The 27,443-nt window shown below is 45.4% G+C and overlaps 1 protein-coding gene across 1 annotated transcript in view; it reads left to right on the forward strand.

The window, feature by feature from the left end:
- The first annotated feature begins 9,808 nt into the window (after positions 1 to 9,808).
- Positions 9,809 to 27,443, forward strand: part of LOC129714255 (sodium channel protein type 4 subunit alpha-like) — a 297,253-nt gene continuing 279,618 nt past the window's right edge. Inside the window, 1 exon segment of the mRNA XM_055663806.1 lies at positions 9,809 to 10,214. The gene's annotated coding sequence lies outside the window, so the exon portion shown is untranslated.

Raw genomic sequence — 27,443 nt, forward strand, 5'->3', positions numbered from 1 at the left:
CGAGATTAAGATTGATGCTGGGTCTCTGGCACTGGAAGGCAGTGGCTCTACACGGTGCTGCCATCTTGGTGTGAACATTTGTGTTCAGAATCAAACAATGTAGATGTTAGGGAAGTCCAGGACAAGGGGGCTTAAGGATAAGGGGGAAATCCTTTAAAACTGAGATGAGAAGAACTTTTTTCACACAGAGAGTGGTGAATCTCTGGAACTCTCTGCCACAGAGGGTAGTTGAGGCCAGTTCATTGGCTATATTTAAGAGGGAGTTAGATGTGGCCCTTGTGGCTAAGGGGATCAGAGGGTATGGAGAGAAGGCAGGTACGGGATACTGAGTTGGATGATCAGCCATGATCATATTGAATGGCGGTGCAGGCTCGAAGGGCCGAATGGCCTACTCCTGCACCTAATTTCTATGTTTCTATTATTTGTACTTGTTCTTCCAATTCCACCTCTATCTTTATTTTCTGCTTCATGTACTCATCAAATTCACTTGATCCTGAAGGTGCTGACTTTTACATGCTGCTCTTCTGTAGCAAAGCACTGCATATTGAATCAGTAAGCTTTACCAAAAGCATCCCCTAAAAGCCCAACTCTTACTACTACCCACCACATAAAAAATCTTGTCATCACACTCCTAACTTTCAAATTCAGATTAAAAAGTACATTTGATAGTAAAGGTGACCATTTAAGATATCTGATTTACCAAAAGGCCATAAGACATAGGAGCAGATTTAGACCAATTGGGCCCATCAAGTCTGCTCTGCCATTCAATCATGCCTAACCTATTTTTCCCTCTCAACCCCATTCTCCTGCATTCTCCCCATAACCTTTGACTGCTGCATTGTAGTCCTTCAGAAAGAAACCAAGGAGCAGTATTGCAGTCTGAGGAAGGGTCTCGATCCGAAACGTCACCTATCCATGTTCTACAGAGATACTGCTTGACCCACTGAGTTACTCCAGCATTTTGTGTACAACAGTAATGTAATACCTAGTCTTGTTTAAACACACCTTCAGCCCCACAATACTCAACTCCCAAATGAAGGGACAAACCAGGTGCTGGATCAGTGCAGCTCCAATGACTCTCAAGAAGCTAAACATCCACCCAGCCCAAGGTTGTGGTTGGTATCCCATCCACTACTTGAAATATTAATTGCCTTCACCTCCAGTACACAGGGCTGCAGTGAGTACCTTTTATAAAGTGTCACTCACACACTACACTCTCAAATCCATAACCTCTATCACCTGGAAGGGCAAGGTGCTTCACACACACACACACACGCCACCACCTGCAAGTTCATGAGGCATAGGAGCAGAACTAGGCCATTGGCCTATTGAGTGCTCCACCATTCAATCATGGCTGATCTATCTTTCCCTCTCAATCCCGTTCCTCTGCCTTCTCCCCATAACCTTTGACACCCTTACTAGTCAAGAAACTACCAATCCCCACTTAAAAAATGCGCAGTGATGACCTCCACCTTTGTCTGTGTCAATGAATTCCCCAGATTCACCACCCTTTTGCTGAAGAAATTCCTCCTCATCTCCGCATTTTAAAAGTACGTCCTTTTATTCAGAGGCTGTGCCCTCTGGTCCTAGACCCCCTCTTGTGGAAACATCCTCTCCACGTCCACTTTATTTAGGCCTTTCTGCTATGCTAAAAGATTGTTTTAAAAATCTTTCCAGTTTGCCAGTATCCTTTAGGGGTGACCTCTACTGTGGTTACTTAGTCTTGCCAACATGCAACTTCACATAGATTCAAAGAGTCAGAGAATCATATAGCGTGGAAACAGACCCATCATCCCAACCTGCTCACACTGACCAACATGTCCCATCTGCACCAGTCCCACCTGCTGGCGTTTGGTCCATCTCCCTCTAAACCAATCCTGTCCATGTAGAATCCAAATGTTTCTTAAACATTGCCTCAGCTCCCTCCTCAGGCAGCTTGTTCCATACACCTACCACCTTTAGTGTAAAAATGTTACTTCTCAGGTTCCTATTAAATCTTTCCCCCTTCACCTTAAACCCATGTCCTCTAGTTCTCGATTCTGGTCAAGAAACTGTGCTTTTACCTGATCTGTTCCTCTCATGACTTTGTATGCCTCTATAAGAGCTCCCCTCATCCTTCTGCACTCCACGGTGTAGAGTCCTAGTAGAGCTCACCCTCTCCCTACATTTCCCCAGATTCAAACCTCTGGAGTGACATTTTTTAGAAGCAAAAGTCTCTCAAAAATGTCTGTTACATTAACCCTCTCAATGGGGGAAGCAAGGAGTCTTGGCCTTGTCAGTGCGGTTCAGATGCTGTAAAATTAACAAATCTAGGAAAAGATTCAGTAACGTGAATTTGTGTAAGTGCAGTTATCCTCCTCACACTGTCTAGTGTTCGCCATTCTCACACACACTCAGGCTTGGAAATATATCTCTGGTCCTTTCTTGCTTCTGGCTTTAAACCCTGAAGCGGTCACTTCAACAATGTTGCAAGAAATGTTCCTTCAGAAACACTGCAACAAATCAAGACGTTGGTTCATCGCCACTGTTCAATGTTCCATTTTGGTACATGTGCCAATTAAATACTCTTGACCCTCCCAAGGGGCAGTTAGGGTAGTGTAATAAAGTCTGCAACAAACCAGCAACATTCCAAAAATTGAATACATAACAAAAAATTAGCTTATCTGGGCAAACAGGGGTGAACAATAAAAATGGCTCTGACACAAAGTCGGGTCAGGTTGCATCTCTGGAGGACATGGATTGGTGACGTTTCACTTTGGCCACATCCTGATGTTTAAACAAGGGTACCAACCCAATACAGGGCCTACATCAATATAGAAGCTTATATATTTGAATGGAGGAACAAAAAACTACGGATGCTGGAACATCGAGCAATCCATGTTCTCCATGCTTGCTGTCTGACCCGCTGAGTTACTTCAGCAATTTGTGCCTTTCCTTGATTAACCAGCATCTGCAGTTCCATGTTTCTACAATAAAAATGCCTCTCAGGAATCCCAGGAATCCCACATCCTGAATACGAGTTAAATGAAAGATATTTGTAAACCTTGGCATGCTTTTAGCTGAAGAGGTAATTCTGTTATGTTCTACTAAACAAATCCTTTCACTCTGATTTAAAGCCCAGTGTTAAGAACTACAATTAAATTTCATCAAATCAATTATATACCAATCTGGTTTACAGCCTTTACAGTTTTTTTTTTCTTTTTAGCAGTTTGCATTTTTTTATACTTCAATTCAATTCAATTCAATTGCCCTTTACTGTCATTCAAACAAGCAAGTTTTGAACGAAATTTCAAGAAGTGCAGGGCATACATCAATACAGAGGCTTTTATATTTGAATGGAGAAACAAGGAAGTGCAGATGCTGGAACCTTGAGCAAAACACAAAGTGCTGGAGTAACTCAGCGAGTCAAGCAGCATTTGTGGAGGACATGGATAGGCGATGTTTGGGACTCTTCATAGAAACATAGATAGAAACATAGAAAATAGGTGCAGGAGGAGGCCATTCGGCCCTTCAACTGAAATCTGAAGGTGGGTGTCGACCTGAAACATCGCCTATCCATATCCTCCACAGATGCTGCTTACTCCAGCACTTTGTGTTTTGCTCAAGGTTCCAGCATCTGCACTTCCTTGTTTCTCTATTCAAATATAAAAGCCTCTGTATTGATGTATGCCCTGCACTTCTTGAAATTTCATTCAAAACTGTGTTATATTTGAATTACATGTCATAATGCTTGGGAGCCAAAAAGATACCTTTGAAGTGTAATTGCCAGGAATGCAACATTCAGATTAAACGAGGTAAAGTTTCTCAGATGCCAACAAGATATTTATGGTGCTGTGGGATCATAGCATCATAGAAATCTCTGACTTAGGGAAGGCCATTCATCCCATCCTGTCCATGCTAGACAAAATGGAACAGTAGGTTAAACCTCTGCTGCATGAAAATTGATACTGAAGAGGAGGTCAGAATAAAGGGGAGGCCATTTAAGACTGAGGTGAGAAAAAACCTTTTCACCCAGAGAGTTGTGAATTTATGGAATTTCCTGCCACAGAGGGCAGTGGAGGCCAAGTCACTGGATGGATTTAAGAGAGAGTTAGATAGAGCTCTAGGGGGTAGTGGAGTCAAGGGATATGGGGAGAAGGCAGGCACGGGTTATTGATAGGGGATGATCAGCCATGATATCAATGAATGACGGTGCTGGCTCGAAGGGCCGAATGGCCTCCTCCTGCACCTATTTTCTATGTTTCTATGTTTCTAAGGCATTGGAAATGCTGACAAAGCATCTTTAATCTGAAATGTTAACCATTTCTCTTTTGATATTGATATTGGTTTATTATTGTCATGTGTATTGAAACAAAGATACTTTCCTGCCTATGGGTGCTGTCTGCACAGAGTTTGTACGTTCTCCCCATGATCGCATGGCTTTTACCCGGGTGCTCCGGTTCCCTCCAACACTCCAAAGACGTACGGGTTTGTAGAAGCTGGTTGAGCCGCTGCCTCACAGCATCAGAGACCCGGGTTCGACCTTGACCTCGGCTGCTGTCTGTGGTGTTTGCACGCTCTCCATCTGACGGCGTGGGTTTCCTCTGGATGCGTCGGTTTCCTCCCATATCCCGAAGGAATGCGGCTTTGTAAGTTAATTGGTTCCTGTAAAGTATCTCTAGTGTGCAGGGAGTAAATGAGAAAGTGGGAAAAGATAAAACTAGTGTGAACGGGTGATTGATGGTTAGCATGCTCGGTGGGCCAAAGCACCTGTTTCCATGCTGCATCACAAAACTAAACTAAACTAAACTAAACTAAACAAGAACCCAGCGTTAGTTCCGCTCATAAGCTGATGTGGAATTCCTCTATATTAGTGTAACCCATGTAGTCTTGCTGTGCTCACCTAATAGTCATTTTACATGCAGGTTGTCAATATTTCTTTGTCTGTTGGATCATTTATTTTGTCTGCTGACTAATTTATATGGGAATGCTTCAGAGCAGTAAGCTGCCATTAGACAGCTACAAGACTGAATAATAGATGTACTTTCACTTGCTGTGCGTACACGAGTCAAGATCTTCACGGCCCTTTTGTTATATCGATATATCTCCTCCAATTGTTATTGCAAAGAATCACATAGAAATAGGACCATCGGCCCAGCTTGTCCATGCTAACTAAGAGGAATGTGCAGAGGCGTCAGTATAGCACAATGGGCTAAGAGTTCGGCTGGCGACCAGAAGGTAGCCGGTTCAAATCCCGCTTGGAGTGCATACTGTCGTTGTGTCCTTGGGCAAGACACTTCACCCACCTTTGCCTGTAATGGAATGTACGGCGGCAGGCGCGGGCACACCGCGACGCCCTGTGTCTCCCTTTCAAGGGAGATGCTAAAAATGCATTTCGTTGTCTCTGTACTGTACACTGACAATGACAATAAATTGAATCATTTCATTTTTTCATTTTTCATTTCATGCAGGTTTACACCAAAGATAGACACAAAATGCTGGAGTAACTCAGCGGGTCAGGCATCATCTCTGGCGAAAAGGAATATGCGATGTTTCGGGTCTGAAGAAGGGTGTCGACCCAAAATGTCACCTGTTCCTTTTCTCCAATGAGATGCTGCCTGACCTGCTGAGTTACTCCAGCACTTTGTGTCTGACCAAGAGGAAAATTGGAAGTATAAAACATGTTGATCCTTGTATTTTCTTCTGTGGTGTATTTACATGGGAAAGGACTATTACATTTCTGTATCTGTCCTAAATACTTAATGGTTGATGAGGGCAGGGCTGTAGATGTGGTCTATGTGGACTTCAGTAAGGCCTTTGATAAGGTTCTGCATGGTAGGCTGCTCTGGAAGGTTAGATCGCATGGGATGCAGCGAGAGCTAGTCCACCGGGTAGAAACATTGAATTCATGGAGGAAGCAGAGGGTGGTGCTGAAAGGTTGTTTATTTGACTGAATGCCTGTGACTAATGGAGTGCCTCAGGGATCAATGCTGGGCGCGTTGCTGTTTGTCATCTATATCATTGCTTTAGATGGGAATGTACAAAACATGATTGGTAAGTTTGCAGATGATATTAAAACAGGTTGTACAGTAGAGAGTACAGAAACAATTAACTGCAGATGCTGGTTTATACTAAAGATAGACACAAAGTGGTGGAGTAACTCAGCAAGTCAGGTAGTATCTCTGGAGAAAAAGGATGGGTGACATTTCAGGTCGAGACCCATCTGGCTCCTTTCTCCTGAGATGCTGCCCGACCCGCTGAGTTTCTCTAGCACTTTGTGTCCTTTCTTTTGTAGACATTTCAGATGGTTATCAAGAATTGTAATGGGATCTTGATCATCTGAGCAAGTGGGCCAAGGAAAGGCGAATGGAGTTCAATTCAGACAAGTGTGTAGTGTCGCATATTTGCACCAGGTTAGGACCTTCACAGCGGATAGTAGGGCCCTGGAGAAACAGAAAAAATAGGTGCAGGAGGAGGCCATTTGGCTCTTCGAGGAGAGTGTTCTAGAAAAGAAGCATCTAGGAGTACAATTGTATAGTTCCCTGAAAATGGCATCAGAGATAGATAGGGTGGTGAGGAAGACTTTTGGCACGTTGGATTTCATCAATCAGGGTGCTGCATATAGACGTTGGCACGTTATGTTCCAGTTATACAAAAAGTAGCGAAGCTGCACTTGAAGTATTGTGCTCAGTTTTGCTGGAACCCAAGGGGCAACCTTTTCACACAGAGTGTCGTGAATATGTGTTCAAAAGTTGCAAGAGGAAGTACGTAGTTGGGGCATATACAATAACAACATTTAGTCTAGTTTATTATTGTCACGTGTACGGAGGTACAGTGGAAAGCTTTTTTGTTGCGTTCCATCCAGCAGAAAGACTATACATGATTCCAATCAAACTCTCCACAGTGTATAGATACAGGATACAGGGAACATGTTTAGTGCAGGGTAAAGTCTAATAAAGTCTGAGTAAAAGATAGTTCAAAGGTCTCCAATGGGGTAGATGGGAGGTCAGGGCCATTCTCTACTTGTTGATGGGGTGGTTTAATTGCCTGATAACAGCTGGGAAGAAACTGTCCCAATTTAAACCAGATATGGATGGGCACATGAATAAGAACGGTTTAGGTTAGGGGCTTATAAGTAAACGCGGGCAAGTGAGACTAAATAGGGCGTTTTGGTCAGCATGGACGAGGTGGGCTGAAGGGCCTGTTTCTGTGCTGTATGCCCATGATGCAGTATCGGAGCATCAATTTCAATCTCAATTCCAACAGATTGTCACACTGGTTCACCCTGTAGACGTTTCCAAATCAGTGTGAACTACATACAGAGGGAAAAGATTCACAAAACCGCCCCATCGCGCTAACTGAAATCATCCGGTTGACCGCATAACAAGTGGGAAGATGGGCACAAAAAGCTGGAGCAACTCAGTGGGTCAGGCAGCATCTCTGGAGAAAAGGAAAATATGAAGTTTTTGGGTCGAGACCCTTCTTCAAGCTGAGAGTCAGGGATAAGGGAGACGAGAGATATAGAAGGAAAATAGAACAAATGAATGAAAGATGCGCAAAAAGCAATGATGATCAAGGAAAGATGGAGCCCACAATGATCCATTGTTGGCTGTGGGGTAGATGAAATGGAGTTGTACAGACAGTGAAACTCATCAGGATGCCTGTGAAACTAATATGACGACTAGGGAGAGAGAGATGGGGGTGCAACGGTTACTTGAAGTTAGAGAAATCAATGTTCATTCTGCTGGGTTGTTAGCCAACCAGGGAAAATATCCCTGGTGACAGATAGAGGGAGCTCTTGGCCGATATGTTAGCGTGAGTGCAGCCACACACAAGGTGAGTGAGTGTGATGTGGGGAGCTGGGCACATCTGAACTGGTGTCGTTGTGGATTAGCAGAGGGATTTAAAATCAAAATATACAGTTGCACACCAGCCTGTAAATATTCAGCTGGCATTCAATAGCATCCCTAGAAAGCACGGGCACAGTTTACATTCTCCATATTTAGTGCAGTTTGAAATGAGAACGAAATAATTTTACTGCCAACGGCACCTTATTAAGTGCTGATGGTTAATAGACACAAACTGCTGGAGTAACTCAGCAGGACAGGCAGCATCTCTGGAGAGAAGGAATGGATGACGTTTCGGGTCGAGACCCTTCTTGTCTGGCCCGCTGAGTTCCTCCAGCACTTTGTGTTTTGTTCAGGATCACTGCAGTTGTTTGCGTCTCTTGCTTATTAAGTTAAACCGGCCGAATGCTTATATCAGAATTCATGTTTCTAAAGAAGGGGGGTGGGGGGACTGAAAGCAGCAAAAAAAGGTTTTGGGAAAAAAAGGTTTTGAAAAAAATATGTATTGTTTATGGACAAATCACAGAGTAATCGAGAGTAGTTTGTAGAATGGGTCCCGACCCGAAATGTTACCTATCCACGTTCTCCAGAGATGCTTCCTGGTCCGCTCAGATCCTCCAGCACATTTGTATTTGTTAGCCAGCATCTGCAGTTCCTTGTTTCCAATCCCAGCATTTTCTGATTTCCAGCAAATGTGGTTTCATTTACTTTTCAAACCCTGTCCTCTTCTCCCTTTCTCTCCGGCTTTCTCTCCTCGCTTAAGCTCTCTGCGTGTTGTTACACAAACGCAGATTTATTATAAAACTCCTCTTTATGTCAAGATATGGTCTGACTGCTAGCGTGTAACCGTTTTCCATTAGATTGGACGGTGGACAAAGCCCGGGGGAGGGGTGCCGTTTATTGGACGATTTGTTTTTTAACGAATCAAGTGAATTATTGCAAGGAAAGCAGGTCAACTGTGGGGGAAAAAAGAAAGGGTTGGGTTCAGCGGGAGATATTTTTAATCAAGGCTTTGAACATCAATAGCAACTGGGCAGAAAGATTAGCCTTTTCCAGCCCCTTGTGCCCCCTGAAACCGTTGAATGGTTTAGCCAGGTAAGGAATGGGTATAGCTTCACCCTTAAACAACAAATTGTACCATCTGCTTATTCTGGATGTTACCACAACAAGGGAGCAGGTGGCCCGCGAAAGACACACGGAGAACTTCTCCCCAATGAAGGCCTGCAGCCCAACTCACAGCACCCAGGCTAACTTTGACACCCCCTCTCTCTCTCCCTTTTTACCAGAGTGAATTGCTTTGAAGACAATAGCAATGAACTAAATGGGAACACATGCTAAGTAATACTTTGTCTATATTGGTTAATAATTAACACATATTTATTTATCAATGTTTTTATCTTTATCGATTCATCTACGTCCTAGTGTCTACATCTGTCTCTATTATTTATCTATCTCCCTGTCTCTTCCGCCATCTCCGGTCCCTTACCTCTTTATCTGTCGATTTAGGATCGATCTATCCCTCTCTTAACTATCTAGCTGTTTGTCTGTTTATCTATATGTCTAATAACCTCCCCATCTCTATATATTTCTCTCTCTCCCTTTCACTCTCCCCCTTCTCTCCCTCCTACCCCCAATTCTCTGTCTTTATATATATATTTTCTATCGTTATCTGTTTCTATCTCTATATACATCTGCCTGTGAATGTTCCTCTCTATTATCTATCTGTCTATGTCTGCCTTTCTCTCTATATATCTACCCGTACGTTTCTGATCTGTCTGTCTATTTATTTTGCCCTCCTGACACGCCACTGCATTGACACCACAACCCCTCTGAGTTTGTAGACGGCAGTACTCTGGTGATTGGGAAGGTGGGACGGGACGGGACGGGACGGTCCGGTCAGTCACCCCCTCCCCGGCCACAGTGGGCGCCCCTCTTGCTGTGTGGAGAGGCGGGCGGGCGGGCAGAGGAAGGCGAGAGCTGGAGACTGGGAGGGACATCCAAAGGCGACGCCTCTGAGCCAGGGGCTGCATGTGTCACAGTCCATCAAACGCGCCGACATACATCCCCGCAGCATCTTTCTCCCCACAGCAGCCCGCTGCTCCCAGTCTCAACTTTTCTATCCCCGGCAGACAGCAACGGGAGGAAATTAACAGCAGCCGAACAATTGTAACACCTCGCTCTCGGCTTGACACGGAGCCGGTGCTGTCGGTGAAAACCGACCGTGGAGAGGTAACATTATAAAGAGGAAAACAGTCGAAGATGGAAGAAGTTAAGTTGTTCAGCGGCAGACATGGTGACAAGACTGGATTTACTGACATATGTTAGGAGTTTAACTGCACACTTACTGACTGCTAGCAACCAGTGCACTGAATCAGGGGAACTTGATGTGTAAGTGTCCTTTTTCTTGTCCTTTGGGTGCTCTGTTTGCAATGTTGTCAATTATCCCCTCTCTACCCGCCCCCGCCCTCGCTCTCCCAATCTCAGTCCCCAAATCCAAAAGGGTTTTAGATTCGGACAAACGCCGGAATCTCCTTTGTGAAGTGCACGAATAAAATAGGCTGTTATTGAAGAACAAAAAAGAGTGTTTAGTGACACAGAAATACAACACACAGTGATGTATAGGGGTGGGTGGGGAGAAAGTCTTTGATCAGACCCAGCAGCTGTGGCAACAGTCCACTGGTGCTGTATGTTTGGGACTGTTTCTTTTAAAAAAATCATCTAGGGCTGTGTTTTGGCTGGCTATTGGGGCAGGAATGGTGATGGGGTATGTTATGGTGTTTGCTGTGGCGGTACAGCATGTGGTGGCACTTTTATAGATTCTAGTTTAGACCATCCAGGTCAGTCCTATATAGAGTCATATACACCCTCGGCCCAACTAACCCACGCTGCCCAACATGCCCTTCCACACCAGTCCCACTTGCCCGTGTTTGGCCCATTCCTATCTAGATACCTGTGCAAGCATCTTTTAAATGTTGTTATTCGTACCTGCCTCAATTACTTCCTCTGGCAGCTCGTTCCGTATATCCACCACCCTCTGAATGAAAAAAGGTGTCCTTCAGATTCCTAAACTAGTCCCACTTGCCCACATTAATCCATATCCCCTGAACCATTCCTATCCATGTACCAGTCCAAATGTCTCTTAAATGTTGTTATTGTCCCCTCTGCCCCTCAACTACCTCCTCTGGCAGCTCGTTCCATATACCCACTGCCCTCTGAATGATAAAAGCTGCCCCTCGGGTTGCGATTAAACATTTCCCACTCTCACTTTAAACCTGTGCCCCCTAGTTCTTGAGTCCATTCACTGGTACAGATCAGGAGTTGACCAATCTGCCGATAGTGGGTCTGTTGGGATTACAATCCAATTAGTCTCATGTCCCCAGAGTCCTCCACATATTTTTCTTTCCAAATATGAATCCCTTTGAAAGTTGCTGTTCCGTTTGCTTCCTCCACTCTGGGATTCCAGGTTGCAAGAACTTGATTTGTTTCAAAACGCAACCCCTCTGCTTCATTTGCAAAGTATGTTGAATATGTACCTTCTCATTACCAAGACTCCAGCCAGCAGAAGCTATATCTCCTTATTTAAACTATCGAATCATTGCTGGTGTTAGCTTTTTAAAGGAAAAACACAATAATCTTAGGGCAGCGCGATTTTAATAAATCAGTAGAAATCTGCTACTACGGAAATGGCAGAGATTGAGGGACTTTGAAATGTAGATTTAAGGCAATAACTTAACCTTCTCAAATGCTAGTGCAACATTCAAATTACTGCATAGATCTAAGATTGAAGAGACAGGGGAAATTAAGAAGTCTTCACTCATATTATATTCCTGGTAACATTAATTCAGGGTTGTGTAAAATGGCAGAATCTAGCAATGAACAATTTATAGCTTGTTTTTAAATAAGTGAACCTGCTCAAATATCGATACAATGTTCAAATTATTGCATAGATCTAAGATTGAAGAGAGTTGATAAATTAAGGTCTTCATTCGTATTTTATTCCTGGTAACATTAGTTCAGGGTTGTATAAAATGGTACAATTGGTTCTAAACGCAGTCCAGTTCCAGAATCCCATCTCACATCTTTTGCAGGTGTTTTCCCTTAACATTAGGTTTGTTGAATTTCAGGGAAATTTCAGGGAATTTCAACTGAGGCCTCTCTGGCCACTCTTAAAACGTTGCCTTGTATGGAGTTATATTCCAGTGGGCGATTATTTCTGGGTGCGATTTGAGGAAGGGCCTCGAGTGATCCGTTGCTTTAGAGGGAGCAGGAATCTGGTCAGGATACTCATCCCGATAAACTAAGCACCCAATGTGAGTGTGAGTGTGAATGCAGCTGTGTAACTCTCAGTCCCTGAGGCAGGGTCTTGACCTGAAACGTTGACAATTCATTTCCCTCCTCAGATGTTGCTCGACCCACTGAGTCTCTCTAGCAGTTTAAAAAAAATGTTCTGCTGAAAGGGGTGGCATAGTTGCGTAGTTAGAGACCCAGGTGCAATCCTGCCTTCGAGTGCTGTCTGTGTGGAGTTTGCACGTTCCCCCATGGGTGTTTCCTACCGGTGCTCCGGTTTCCTCCTACATCCCAAAGACGTATGGGTTTGCACTGTAAATTGCCCCTAGTGGGTAGGCGAGAATCTAGAGGGAATGGAGAGTCAATGTAGGCTTGGTGTGAAATGAGCAGTTGGTGGTCAGTATGACCTCAGTGGGTCGAAGGGCCTCTTTCTGTGCATAATCTCTCTGTGACACCAAGCGAGGAGAGGATTAAAATAAAGTTTATGTGTAAATACTAGGACTGCACGGTGGTGCAGCTGGTTGAGCTGCTGCCTCATAGAAGGGTCCCTGAATGTTCTCCCTGTGACCGTGTGGGTTTCCTCTGGGTGCTCCGTTTTCCTCTACATCCTAAAGACGTGCTGGTTTGTAGATTAATCAGCCCTGTGCAGATTGCCCCTACTGTGTAGGGTGGATGCGAAAGTGGGATAGCACACAGTAGAACTATCGTGGACAGGAGAAAGATGGTCGGCGTGGACTCGGTGGGGTACGCCTGTGCCTGTTTCCTTGCTGTATCTTTAAATCAATGAAAGCACTGGGGTGCAGTGGAAGCCTGGGCCTGGCGTGTTAAAGGTTATTTAAGCGCTTGGTATCGGATGGATGGTGATTTATGTGCTCAATGTCCAGTTGAATCTACTGATGTTGTATTTGAAGCCAAACAAAAAACCCCAAACCCATCAATTGCCTTTTAGATCAAAGCAATGATTGTCCAGTGGACAATTGTGAATCAAAATTGATATACTATATATTTGCTATTTTAATTAGACATAATCTGTTTCATTTTGATCAGATGTGGTGATGACAATTTGTCAAGCAATTAGCACAGTGCGATTAAGAGGGAACCAATGATGTAGCTGCAAAACGAGACCTGCAGATGAGTGATGTACCTCTGTCAAGATCTCTGGGAGTCTGAACGGGTCAGTGGGAGATACCGAGTTCAGAGCATTCACTGCGTAGCTGGAGATACAAGTCGGCTCCCCCTTCCCCTTCCCCATGCATTATCACTGCCACTCGCAAGTCTTCCCCTACACTGGGGACTCTGTGAATAGCTCAGCTTGTTCCCCAATGACTTGTTGCAGCCTCTGACACGGGGTTTGAGATCATGTGCATGCTGCCGGCACGGTGAACGACGAAGGTCGGTATGAAAAAGAAGAAGGAAACTCTCACAGGATTAGTAGCTTGTTGTCAACCTGTTGCTTGGAAAGCAGCTCCGGAAATGGTCCTGGAGTAAGGGTGGGTGGCCCTGCTGCCTTGTGTTTTCGGAAGGCAGACAAAGCTGATGCTGATTTAAAGGGACCTTCAGCCGAAGCCAGTTTATCTTGAGGATTGTAAATGTGTGTTGGATAAATCGCTTTATCCCTGAAACCACTCGTGATTTCTTTGTTGATTAAGTCGGTGAGAGGTAGAGTGAGGGAGGGGGGTGGAGGAGGGGGAGTTGAAAGTGGGAGTGGGGGAGGCACATGCACACAAACAAACATTTTATCTGTCCAAGGTACTGAAATTGGCAAAGTAAAAAGCCAAGAGGGAAAGGGGCAGCACACAATGGCTCAACTGGGAGAGCGCTGCCTCTCACACTCCAGGGTTCGATCTTGGTGCTGTCTGTCTGTGTGGAGTTTGCATGTTTACCTCTGGGCTCAACCTGGAGAGTCGCTGCCTCCCAGCTCCAGAGACCTGAGTTTGATCCTGACTCCCGGTGCTGTGTGTCTGTGTGGAGTTTGCATGATTTACTTTTGGGTGCTCCAGTTCTCTCCCACATCCCAAAGACATGTGGGTCGGCTGGTCAATTGGCTGCTGTGGATGACCTCAGTGTGTGGTTAATTGTCAGCATTGCTGGGGAGTTGATAGGAATGTGGGGCGAAGGAAACAATATGTGTAAATGGGCTGAATTACCTATTTTAGACAATAGGTGCAGGGGAAGCCAATTTGGCCCTTCGAGCCAGCACCGCCATTCAATGTGATCATGGCTGATCATCCCCAATCAGTACCCCGTTCCTGCCTTCTCCCCATATCCCCTGACTCCGTTATATTTAAGAGCCCTATCTAGCTCTCTCTTGAAAGCATCCAGAGAACCTGCCTCCACCACCCTCCGAGGCAGAGAATTCCACAGACTCACTACTCTCTGTGAGAAAAAGTGTTTCCTCGTCTCCGTTCTAAATGGCTTACTCCTTATTCTTAAACTTTGGCCCCTGGTTCTGGACTCCCCCAACATCGGGAACATGTTTCCTGCCTCTAGCGTGTCCAAGCCCTTAACAATCTTATATGTTTCAATGAGATATCCTCTCATCCTTCTAAACTTCAGAGTGTACAAGCCCAGCTGCTCCACTCTCTCAGCATATGACAGTCCCTCCATCCCGGGAATTAACCTTGTAAACCTACGCTGCACTCCCTCAATAGCAAGAATGTCCTTCCTCAAATTAGGGGACCAAAACTGCACACAATACTCCAAGTGTGGTCTCACTAGGGCTCTGTACAACTGCAGGACCTCTTTGCTCCTATAATTGAATCCTCTTGTTATAAAGGCCAACATGCCATTTGCTTTCTTCACTGCCTGCTGTACCTGCATGCTTACTTTCATGGACTGATGTACAAGGATCCCTAGATCCCATTGTACTTCCCCTTTTCCCAACTTGACGCCATTTAGATAGTAATCTGCCTTCCTGTTTTTGCTACCAAAGTGGATAACCTTACATTTTCATGCTGCATGACTCCAAGAGTATAAAACAGATGGGGGAAGTGCTGAGCATCTGAAATAGAAATAGACACAAAATTCTGGAGTAACTCAGCAGGTCAGGCAGCATCTCTGGAGAAAAGGAATAGGTAACGTTTTGGGTCGGACTTTATTGGGTTTAACCAGCATCTGCAGGTCTTTCCTAATCCTGAATCAGAGACGCACCAAATCCCAACATAATCCAATTTGAGTTTGCGTGGAAAGGAACTGCAGATTCTAGTATATACCGAATATAGACTCGGTGCTGGAGTAACTCAGAGGGTCATGGCAGCATCTCCAGAGAAAAATAATAGGTGACATTTCAGGTCTTCAAAATCTGTTGATGCTTTCAAGTAGAAAACCTATTTCCCATTCGATTACATCCTGTTTAAAGTTGCTGCCCACTGGTTTTGGTTGAGATGTCCTTGCATGGAGACACAAGAAACTGCAGATGCTAGAATCTTGAGAAAAGCGCAAAGTGCTGGAGGAAGTCAGTGGGTCAGGCATCATCTGGCTGACTGAGTTCCTCCAGCACTTTATGCTGAGTTGCTCCAGCACCTTATGCTTTGTCCCACTTTATGATATTGGGGCATATTGGTGTGGGCAAGTTGGGCCAAAAGGCTTGATTCCACACTCTATGTCTCTATGACTTGTAGCTTGGTCCAAGAAGTAAGGTTTCAGGAGATGCAAGGAACTGCAGATGCTGGAAACTTGCATAGAACACAAAGTGCTGGAGTAACTCAGTGGGGCAGGCAGCATCTGTGGAGGACATGGATAGGTGACGATTCGGGTTGGGACTCTGTCTTAATGTCTCCTTAAGTGAGGTCCAAAAGAGGGCCTCAAGATTATTGAAAGGTCCCAACCTTAAATGTCACCTATCCAAGCCCACCAATCATGCTGCCTGACCCGTTGAGTTACTCCGTTGTGTTCTAAGTAAGGTTTAAGAAGTATCTTAAAGGAAAGGAGAGAGGATGGAAAGACCGGATCTCATCCAGGCTGCCAATAGTTGTTTACTGTCCTTCTGAAAGTAAAGCATGGGTAGCTTTACTTTCAGACACCTTCAGATTAACTTTACATTCTGAAGGTTTCAGAAAGCAAAGATACTTTCTGCTCTGGGTGTTGAGTGTCATGCGAGTCAAGAGTGTTTAGGGGGGATCTTATAGAAACGTACAAAATTCTTAAGGGGTTGGACAGGCTAGATGCAGGAAGGTTATTCCCGATGTTGGGGAAGTCCACAACAAGGGATCACAGTTTAAGGATAAGGGGGAAGTCTTTTAGGACCGAGATGAGAAAAACATTTTTCACACAGAGAGTGGTGAATCTGTGGAATTCTCTGCCACAGAAGGTAGTTGAGGCCAGTTCATTGGCTATATTTAAGAAGGAGTTAGATGTGGCCCTTGTGACTAAAGGGATCAGGGGGTATGCAGAGAAGGCAGGGATGGGATACTGAGTTGGATAATCATCCATGATCATATTGAATGGCGGTGCAAGCTCGAATGGCCTACTCCTGCACCTATTTTCTATGTTTCTATGTTTAGTTATCATATGTACTGGAACGGAACAATGAAATTCTTACTTGCAGTGGTCCAACAGGTTTGTAAACACACCACTCAGTAGGTATCAGAAGAAAGATCTGTCTTTTATTCATTACCTTTGCAAAATTGACCTTTTACAAATAAAGCATAGAACAGTGCAGCACAGGAACAGGCTCTTTGGCCCACAATATTCGTGCCGAACATGACGTCTGGTTGAACTGATCTCATCTGCCTGATCAAAGTGTTTTGAAAGCCGAGTTGTCTTTTCACATCTATTGAATATATCACTTTCAAAAACTGGCTTTAGACTTTAGTGGTACAATGCGTAAGCAGGCCCTCTGGCCTGCTGATTCAGCGCCGACCTTAGGCCGTATACGAACACCATCCTACACACTGGGGACAATTACAATTTTACCGAAGCCAATTAACCGACAAACCTGTCTTTGGAGTGTGGGAGGAAACCAGAGCACTCGGAGAAAACCCACGCAGTCACAGGGAGGATGCACCCGTAGTCTGTATTGAACCTTGGTCTCTGGCGTTGTAACGCAGCAACTCTACCGCTGCGAGACCGTACTGCCCTGAAGGCGAATTCTGAAGAAATTGGAGTGAGCGAGGGAGATAGATTGCATAGATGTTACATATGTGTAACTGCTTCTCAAATCCTACAGTATACTTTATTTTTGTTACCTCTTGCGGTGCCTGAGTACCTCTGCTGATGATGCCCATGTCTTTAGCTGTCCTGAGTCTTTTTTTTTTGTAAAACAGCATCTGCAGTTCCTTGTTTCTCAATGCATTCCAAGATGCTTAACTGGAGAGCTTACAAGGCAAAACACCAAACCAAGCCACAGAATACAAGACAGGACTGCAAATATTTGATGCATTTTAATGGAAGAGAGAGGCAGAAAAATTAAGGGACAGAATTCCAGAGTGTAGAATCAAGGCAGCTGAAGAAAGTCAGGAATAGGAAGAGGTAACAAAAGCAATTATGGAAATGGCAATAGACAATAGGTGCAGGAGTAGGCCATTCGGCCCTTCGAGACAGCACCACCATTCAATGTGTTCATTGTAATTTGAAAGATAGATTGAAAGAAACAGCATGGAAACAGGTACTTTGTCCCACCGAGTCCATACTGACCACCGATCACCCGTTCACACTAGTTCCATGTTATCCCACCTTCTCATCCACGTCCTGCACACTCAAAGGAATTTACAGAGAACCAGTTAACCTGCAAACCTGCACGTCTTTGGGATGTGGGAGAAAACTGGAGAACCCGAAGGAAACCCACGCAGTCACGGGGAGAATTTGCAAACTCCACACGGACTGCACGCACCCGAGGTCGGGATCAAACCCAGGACTCTGGGTTTGTCAGGTAGTGGCTCTACCAGCTGTGCCTCTGTGCCGCCCTCAGAGGGAAAATGAAAATGAAGGCCCTGCTTCATCCTCTTTCCAGAACCCCTACAGGGACTGAATTGCAGTTGGCCAAGCGGAAATGCTTTATTTCTCACGGCCCCTGGGATATGGCTGTTGCATCCTTGACACACCTTCGGAAATGGAGAGCTTCCTCTTTTCTCACTATTTAAACTGATCATGATCTTTTACGACCTGCAAAACCTCCGTCCAATCTTTATTGCTCTTTAGCAGAACAGCAGCCTGAGGATCCTGAACCGATAAATTGCCTGTCCATTCCTTCCACAGGTGCTGCCCACACAGTGTCACACACACTAGGTCAGGCAGCAGCCAAAGATCCTATAGCGAAGCAAGATAGATCACTCCTTCTAAATGCAATGGGCTGACGTGTAGTACGCAACGGAGTGGAATGTGGGCCTTTTTTTCATCCATTTCAGTAACCTGGCCCGACTCGCAGTGTAATCAATGTTGTGGGGGAACCGTTTGTGTTAATAAATTATAATTCTGAAAATGAGGAGAAGATTTTTACCAAAGAAGTTTGATTTTTACGAGGATGTTTACGTAACCGGCTTCCATCTCCGCACTAATATCTTTGCTCCGCTATGGGATCTTTGGTGCGGAGACGGAAGCCGGTTACGGAAATGGGGCCATGAATCTGCCCATGACCGTACTACGTCTTTTTCATCGAGTGGTCTATCTTGCTTGCTATAGGATCCTTGGCAGCAACTGTGAAGAGAGGAACCGTTAATGTTTCAGGAGATACAGGGAACAGCGGATGCTGGTTTACAAAAAGACACAAAGGCATAGTCATACAGTGTGGAAACAGGCCCTTCCACCGAACCTCCTCACTCTGACCCACATGCCCCATCTACAACTCGTCCCACCTGCATGCGTTTGGCCCATATCCCTCTAAATCTATCCTATCCATGTGTAGGAAGGAACTGCAGCTGCTGGTTTATACCAAAGATAGATACAAAATGCTGGAATATCCCAGCAGGTAAGGCAGGATCTCTGGAGAAAAGGAATAGATGACGTTTCAGATCAGGTTTGAAGAAGGGTTCCGACCCGAAATGTCTCCTATTCCTTTTCTCGAAAGATGCTGCCTGAGCAGCTGAGTTACTCCAGCATTTTGTGTCTATGCTACCCAATGTTTCTTAAATGTTGTGACAGTACCTGTCCGAACTACCTCCTCCGACAGCTTGTTCCACCACCCTCTGTGAACAAAAAATTGCCCCTCAGGTTCCTATTAAATGTTTTCCACCCCCCCTCACTTTGAAGTGCTGAAGTAATCCTTCTTCAAACTGATTATGGTGTTAGTGGGGAAAGGTGGAAGAGACAAAGCCTGGCGAATGATAGGTGGAACCAAAGATCTTATAGCGAAGCAAGATAAGCTACTCCTGCTAAATGCAATGGACTGACGTGTAGTACGCTATGGAGGGGATCATGGGCATTTTCCACGCCCATTTTAGCAACCTGAGCCTACCTAACCCGACCCGACTCGCACTGTAATCAATGTTGCGGGGCAACAGTTTGTGTGGGTCAGATTCATAAATCTGTCAGTTCAAACTTCTTGTCAAGAATAAAATTTGATTCTGGTAATTGTCTTTTTTAATGTTTTTTAAATCATTTCTTTTTAAATGGCTCACAAGCAGTGTTTGAGTTGATTTTGTAGTAACCGGAACCGACCCGACTCGCAGGGTGATTGACAGGGGGGGGACTTTTTGTGCGTGATATAGGGTTAGATTCATAATTCTGTTAGTTCATAATTCTGTTGATTCTTGTTAAAGAATAAAATGTTTATAAACACACATACATGAAAATTATATAAATGTATATAACACACACAATTATATTTCTTCTAATCCAATAATGAACTTTATTTCAGACTAGACAAGGGACATTAAATAAGAAACATTGTAAATAAGAAACATAGTAAATAAAAAACATTGTCTTGGGGCACTCCTTCTCCCCGCTGCCCCGGGCCCCGCACTCTCTCTCCCCGCTGCCCCGGGCCTCGCACTCCTTCTCCCTGCTGCGGATCCAATCTTTGGCCGGAAGCAAGAAGGCGGGAGCAAGATGGCGGAACAAGATGGCGGAGTCAGGTTGCTAAAATGTGTCCTATAATCACCCATGAATCCGCCCATGAGCGTACCTCACGTTTGCGTGAGAGTAACCCATCTTGCTTCGCTATAAGATCTTTGGGTGGAACTGGTTAAAAAAGGAATGAGCTTTGATAGACTGATGGTTGGACAAAGGCCTGGGCTGTAAAGCCAAAAGATGTGAGATGAGGATAGAAGAGGTGAGAATTGTGAAGCCGGAAGAAGGAATGTAGGCGGAAGGGGAGGGGATAAATGAGTGCGAGCGCAGGTGGAGATGTGGGGGAATGGAAAAAAGGATTTTAAGTATGCTGGTTACTTAAAATTTGAGAAATTTGAGAAACCTTTGTTCATACTATTAGGATGGAAGCTACCCAAGTTTCAGATATGGGAGCCTTCATAAAAACTGTGTTCCCTCACCCTTGTAATCACCCCAGTAGTTTTTGCTTTTTGTACTTTTTTCGAAACAAGATACTTTGTTACACGTATTGAGAGCTGGGCAAAATCATCTGGTTATGGTCTGTTTTATGACTGTTGGCAGATCAATCCCCCCCCCCCCCCATGTAAAAATAAAGCTCAATTGTATCGAATCGTATGTGCCATGAATAAGAATTGAAGCCATCCCTGAGTGGCACAGTGGTGAAGCTGGTAGAGTTGCTGCCTTGCAGCGCCAGAGACCTGCGTTTGGTCCTGACCTTGGGTGCTGCCTGCATGGATTTTGCATGCTTTCCTTCTGACTATGTGGGTAGAGATGCTGCCACACCCATTGAGTTACTCCAGCACTTTGTGTCTTTTGTTTTTACTGTAAAATGAGTTGAGTACTATAAGGGCGATGTTCTGAAGTATGTCATCAGACAAATTAGGAATTACGAATCTCTTGTAGATGAAGGTCAATTGATACTTCCAAATCAAGACTCGTTAAGCAAGGACATTATGTCAAGAATGGATAGTTAGCAGAGACATACTGAAATATAGCAGCAAATTCTCAGCAACAGCAGAGATAAAAATAGCATTCATATTTTAGTTTGGAAAGCCTGTTACAACTGTTGTTTACTGCATGGAATCTGGCCCTTCGGCCCAACTTGCCCACACTGACCAACATGTCCATTCTATACTAGTGCCACCTGCCTGCGTTTGGTCTATATCCTTCTAAACCTTTCCTATCCATGTCCCTGTCCAAATGTTTCTTAAACGTTGTGATAGTATCTGGCTCAAGTACCTCCTCTAGCAGCTCGTTTCATATACCCACCAACCTTTGTATAAAAAAGGTTAAGGGTCTGTCCCACTTAAGCGTCCTTGGCTCACAAATTACGCGACCTCGTGGTCGCTTGAGGTGTACGGGCACAGCATGGCCGCGCGGGGCCGGTCCCACTTAGAAGGGCGGAGGGATATGGAGTTGTGCGAGGCCGGTCCCGACATCGTGCGGGGCTCCGAAATTCTTGCAGTGAACAAAATCTTTGCGCGCTAACGGCCTGTCGTGGGACTGACGGTCAAAGTGGGACAGGACCAAGACCCTGGCTCGACGCAACATCTCACCTCTAACAGCAGCAGAAGCAGGCAAACGATCGTCGAACTCAGCCTGGGACTCACGGCCGTTGCGGTCCGGATCCGCCCCCACTTCTACTCCCAGAGTGGGGCCAAGAGAATTGAAGATAGACACAAAATGCAGGAGTAACTCAGCAGGACCGGCAGCATCTCTGGAGAGAAGCAATGGGTGTCATTTCGGGTCAAGACCCTTCTTTTCACTGAAGATGAGTCTCCACACGAAACGTCACCCATTCCTTCTCTCCAGAGATGCTGCCGGTCCCGCTGAGTTACTCCGGCTTTGTGTCCATCTTCAAATGATGAGGGCCTGTCGCACTTGAAAATTACGCTCCAGACGGCTGTGCGTACGCATGTAATTGCGCCCGACCTTAGCTCTACCGTCTCGGCTCAACGTGACCACGAGATCGCATAATTTGCGTGCCAAGGACACGTAAGTGGGACAGGCCCTTTACTTCTCAGGTTCCTACTAAATCTTTCCCCCTTCACATTAAACATATGTCCTCTGGTTCTCGATTTCTCTTCTCAGGGCAAGATTATTAGCTTTTTTTTTTGCAACGGTGTGTTTATCCTATCTATTCCTCTCATGATTTTGTTCACCTCTAGAAGATCACTCCTCATCCTCCTGCACTCCAAGGAATAAATGTGCAGTCTGCTCACTCTCTTTTTATAGCTCAGCCCTGGCAACATCCTCTTAAATATTCGCTACACCCTTTCCAGCTTGACACCGTCTTCCCTATGACGTGGTGACCAAAACAATACTCCGAAGAAATGTTTCTTATTTTCACTGAGAAGTAATCAGCCACAATAGAAAGGTGGACCAGGCTGCATGGGCTGAACAGCCACAGCTGTTCTCATGTTCCAGTGAATCAGAGGCTTTTTGAGCCACTCCTTTGCTTGGATTTTGGCCCAATGGCACATTTTGACATTTATCATGTCCTGTACTCGATCGAACACTTCTTGTCCGAGAAACACAAATTAAAAAAAAAAATATCAGACCTTCCCATCTGAATCCATATCTCTCCCCTAATCACCCTGCTCATTTTTCATCCTGAGTCCTTGATCCCTCCCCCCTCCCCATTCCATTCCACCCATATCCCTCCCTCTGGCTTTGCATTTCACTCACAGAACACAGAACAGTGCAGCACAGGACAGTTTAGGAAAGAACTGCAGATGCTGGAAAAATTGAAGGTTTACAAAAATGCTGGGGAAACTCAGTGGGTGAGGCAGCATCTATGGAGCGAAGGAATAGGTGACGTTTCGGGGGCTTGTCAACCCACAATATCCATGCCGAACACAATGCCAAGTTGAATTAATCTCTTCTTCCTGCATGTGATCCATATCCCTGCATATCTGTGTGCCTCTTTTATGCCATTATCATGTCTGCCTCCACCATCACCCCTGACAGTGCGTTCCAGGCACCCACAAACATCTGTGTAAAAAAAACACCTGCCTTGCACACTTCCTCCCTTCTCTCCTTATCTGACACCCTTTTGTCTTCTTTTCATTTCTTGCCTTTGTCGCTTACTCCACCCATCTGCTAATTAACCCTCCCCCTGTTTCCACCTATCACTTGTCTGGATTTGTCCCATGCTCACCTCTCTTTTCCAGCTTTCTTTCCGTTACTCCATTAGCCTGAAGAAAGATTTGCTTTCATTTTTACGTTTGGAGATACAGCAGGGAAATAGGCCCAGCAGCCCACCGAGTCCTTGCCGACCAGCGGTCTCCCTCTCACACTAGTCCTGTGTTATGGTCACTTTGGCATCCTACACACTCGGGGCAATTTAAAGAAACCAATTCATCTACTAACCTGCACGTCTTTGGGATGTGGGAGGAAAATGGAGAACTCGGAGAAAACCCACAAAGTTACCGGGAGATTGTTCAAACTCCATACAGACAGCACCCGTAGTCGGGATCAAACCCGGGTCTGTGGCAACTCTACCGCTGTGTCACTGATGATGCGTGCTGCCCTGATGCTGGTTTACAAAAAAGGGAGAAGGGTCCCGTTCCGAAACGCCACCATCCTTTTTCTCTTGAGACGCTGCCTGACCCACTGAGTTACTCCAGTACTTTGTGTCCATTTTTGTAAATCAACATCTGCAGGTCCTTGTTTCCACACGAGTGGAAGGTTGTTGGAGAGAGTTAGTTTGTGCAGAGCTCTGGGCTATGGATATACTAGATTCTAGTTTATATGGGGAACAGTATTGAGAGTGTTCCTGCTGCCTTTGCCCTCATCCCATTATGTAATGAAAATGAAATATAAATAGTTGTCAAAGTACTGATGCTACAATGATAAGAAAATTCTTCTCTCATGTAAGTCAAACACAATTAACGATCTGCCCAACCTTCGACTTTTGAGCCAAACCAGACAGTCACTGTTTTGACAAGGTTACCCATTACTATATATGATTCATCCTCGTTGCCCTTTCCAAGAATATGCTGAAACCAAAGATAGACACACAAAGCTGGAGCAACTCAGAGGGTCAGGCAGCATCTCTGGAGAAAGGGAATAGGTGACGTTTTGGGTCGAGACCCTTCTTCGGACATTAGTGGAGTCCAGGTAGGCGAGGAACCATTTGTTGAATGCGTGGATCTGGCATAGAATGAAGTGCAGTTGGGGTCCATTGCAGCAGGTGTGGTTGAGTGAGGCCCGGAGCTGTGGGAGAGTCTGCTGGTGCCCTCGTATAGCAGCCAGTGTGGAAAGCGGCAGATCGACTATCGGAAACTGTAGTCTGGGTTGGTTACGAACTGGGATGTCTGGAACTGGAGCTGGAATCCCCGAGGCAGAGGATTGAGGCGCATGCAAGAACCGAGAAAGCACACTTGGCTATCGTAGCGAGCCTGGGTTAAAGCGTGTTTAAAAACGAGAGCAGGAGGAATCACACAGGGGAGCAGTGGGAGAGGGTGTGGCGGCAGTGGCGGACTGGCCAGGGTGTCAGCTTGCCCGATGGCAAGTGGGCCTGTGATGAAGTGATAGCAAGTGATGGCAAGTGGGCCCCTGTTAAATGATAGCATTGTAGTTATGGGTGGGCCCCCTTTGTCTCCTGGCAACCAATATTTTCAGACCCAGTCCGCCACTGTGTGGCGAAACTCCCGACCGATAGAGGGGGAGAACTTCTTCAAAGTTGGCAGATCTTGAGGAGATTTTGCAGTGGAGCAGACCACATTGGTAGGAAGGAACTGCAGATGCTGGTTAACTCCAAAGATAAACACAAAAAGCTGGAATAACTCAGTGAGTCGGGCAGCATCCCTGGAGGAAAGGAATTGGTGACGTATTGGGTCGGTACCCTTCTTAAGACCACGTTTCGGGCCGACAAAGTTTCGGGTGAAGACTTTTCTTCAGACCGTAACTTTAAAAGCATATATGTATAGTTCCCAGTCTAATGCTCATAACTCTCTAGATCATGGATATGTGGTTGGACAAACTATGAGTGTTTACCCTGGGACGTTGGACGCTGAGCAGAGACCCGATGGATGTAAAATAATAAGAGGCATTAGATTGAGTAGACGGCCAGAAGCTTCATCCCAGGTTGGAAATATCAAAAACTAGAGGGCGTAGTTTTAAGGTAATAGGGGCAACGTTTATGTGTGGCGCAGAGGATGGTGGGTGCCTGAAACTTGTTGCCAGGGGTGGTGGAGGTGGCAGGCAGGATAGTGGCATTCAAGAGGGTTTAGGAAAGGCACATGGATATGGATCACCTGCCGACAGAGGAGATTAGTGGAACTTGGCATCATGTTCGGCATGGATATTGTCGGCCAAAGGGCCTGTTCCTGAGCTGTACTGATCTATCTTTTTGGGTACCGCTAGTTTTGTTCAGTATTTCAATGGCAACTGTGCTTTTAGCTTGTATTGTTTCAAGCTCTGGAGTTTCCTCCTTAAGCTTCTCTGCCTCCCTCACCTGTAAAACCCTCAGACATTACCTCTACAACCCAGTTTTGTGTTGCCCATCATGATATCCCCAAGCTTGAGGATCACTGTAAAGTCTTGTCTGATGTCAGATCAACGAGGCTCTTTGAAACATAGAAACATAGAAACATAGAAATTAGGTGCAGGAGTAGGCCATTCGGCCCTTCGAGCCTGCACCGCCATTCAATATGATCATGGCTGATCATCCAACTCAGTATCCCGTACCTGCCTTCTCTCCATACCCCCTGATCCCCTTAGCCACAAGGGCCACATCTAACTCCCTCTTAAATATAGCCAATGAACTGGCCTCAACTACCCTCTGTGGCAGAGAATTCCAGAGATTCACCACTCTCTGTGTGAAAAAAGTTCTTCTCATCTCGGTTTTAAAGGATTTCCCCCTTATCCTTAAGCTGTGACCCCTTGTCCTGGACTTCCGTAACATCGGGGAAACGATTTTGTTACACTTTTTAAAAAGATAGAGCGTGCTGCAGTAACTCAGCGGGCCAGGCAGCACCTCTGTGGAACATGGATAGGTGGCGTTTCGTGTCGGGGCCCTTCTTCAGACAGATTTTAGATTTTAGCGTTTCGAGATACAGCGCGGAAACAGGCCCTTTGGCCCACGAAGGCCACGCCAACCAGCAATCACCCCATCCATTAGCACTATCCCCACACTAGGAACAATTTACTACTTTACTGTAGCCAATTAACCTACAAACTTGCACATCTTTGGAGTTTGGGAGGAAACCGGAGCACCCAGAGAAAACCCACATGGTCACAGAGTGAACGTACAAACTCTGTTCAGACAGCACCCGCAGTCAGAATCGAACCCAGATCTCTGGTACTGTAAGGCAGAAACTGTGCCACTGTGCTACCCGGTTGTGGAGAGGTATGGGGCGGAGAAGGCTGGAAGAGAGGTGTCTGCCAAACAATGTCTGGCTGAGTCTTTGTATCCTTTTTTTTTTTTGTAAACCAGTATCTGAAGTTCCTTCTGTCTACTCGTTATATTAAAGTTGCTATCTAAATGCAAGGTGGTGAAAAACTCGTGGCAGCGAATTAGTTGCTGGAGTAACTCAGCGAGTCCGGCATCTCTGGAGAACATCTGTGAAGAACAAGGATAGGTGACGTTTCAGGTCAAGACTTCAGATTGAATGCGGTAGGGGACAGAAAGCTGGAAGAGAGCTGGGGGGGGGGGGGGGGGGACAAAGTCTGGCTAGTCTAATTTAGTTTAGAGATACAGCATGGAACCAGGTCCTTCGGCCCACCAATTCCTCGCTGACCAACAATCACCCCATACACTCATTCTATCCTACACTCTAGGGACAATTTACAGAAGCCAATTAACCTACACACTCGCATGTCTTTGGAATGTGGGAGGAAACCGGAGCACCCAGAGAAATCCCACATGGTCACGGGGAGAATGTGTGCAAACTCCGTACAGACAGCGCCCGTGGTCAGGATCAAACGCAGGTGTCTGGCGCCGTAAGACAGCAACTCTACCGCTGCCTCACTGCGCCATCCCCAGTCATCGGTGGAGAAACAAGGAACTGTAGGTGTTGATTTGCTATATTTAAGAGGGAGTTAGATGTGGCCCTTGTGGCTAAAGGGATCAGGGGGTATGGAGAGAAGGCAGGTACAGGATACTGAGTTGGATGATCAGCGATGATCATATTGAATGGCGGTGCAGGCTCGAAGGGCCGAATGGCCTACTCCTGCACCTATTTTCTATGTTTCTATGATTTACAGTATAACATTGGAGGCGATGTAATGTATTTCAAGAGTCAAGAATGCTTTTTTGTCAATATGTAGAAATAAAGAATTGCAGATGCTGGTTTATACTAAAGATACACACAAAGTGCTGGATTAACTCAGCGGGACAGG

Source organism: Leucoraja erinacea, chromosome 2 (genome assembly GCF_028641065.1).
Source record: "Leucoraja erinacea ecotype New England chromosome 2, Leri_hhj_1, whole genome shotgun sequence".
Taxonomy (NCBI): domain Eukaryota; kingdom Metazoa; phylum Chordata; class Chondrichthyes; order Rajiformes; family Rajidae; genus Leucoraja; species Leucoraja erinaceus.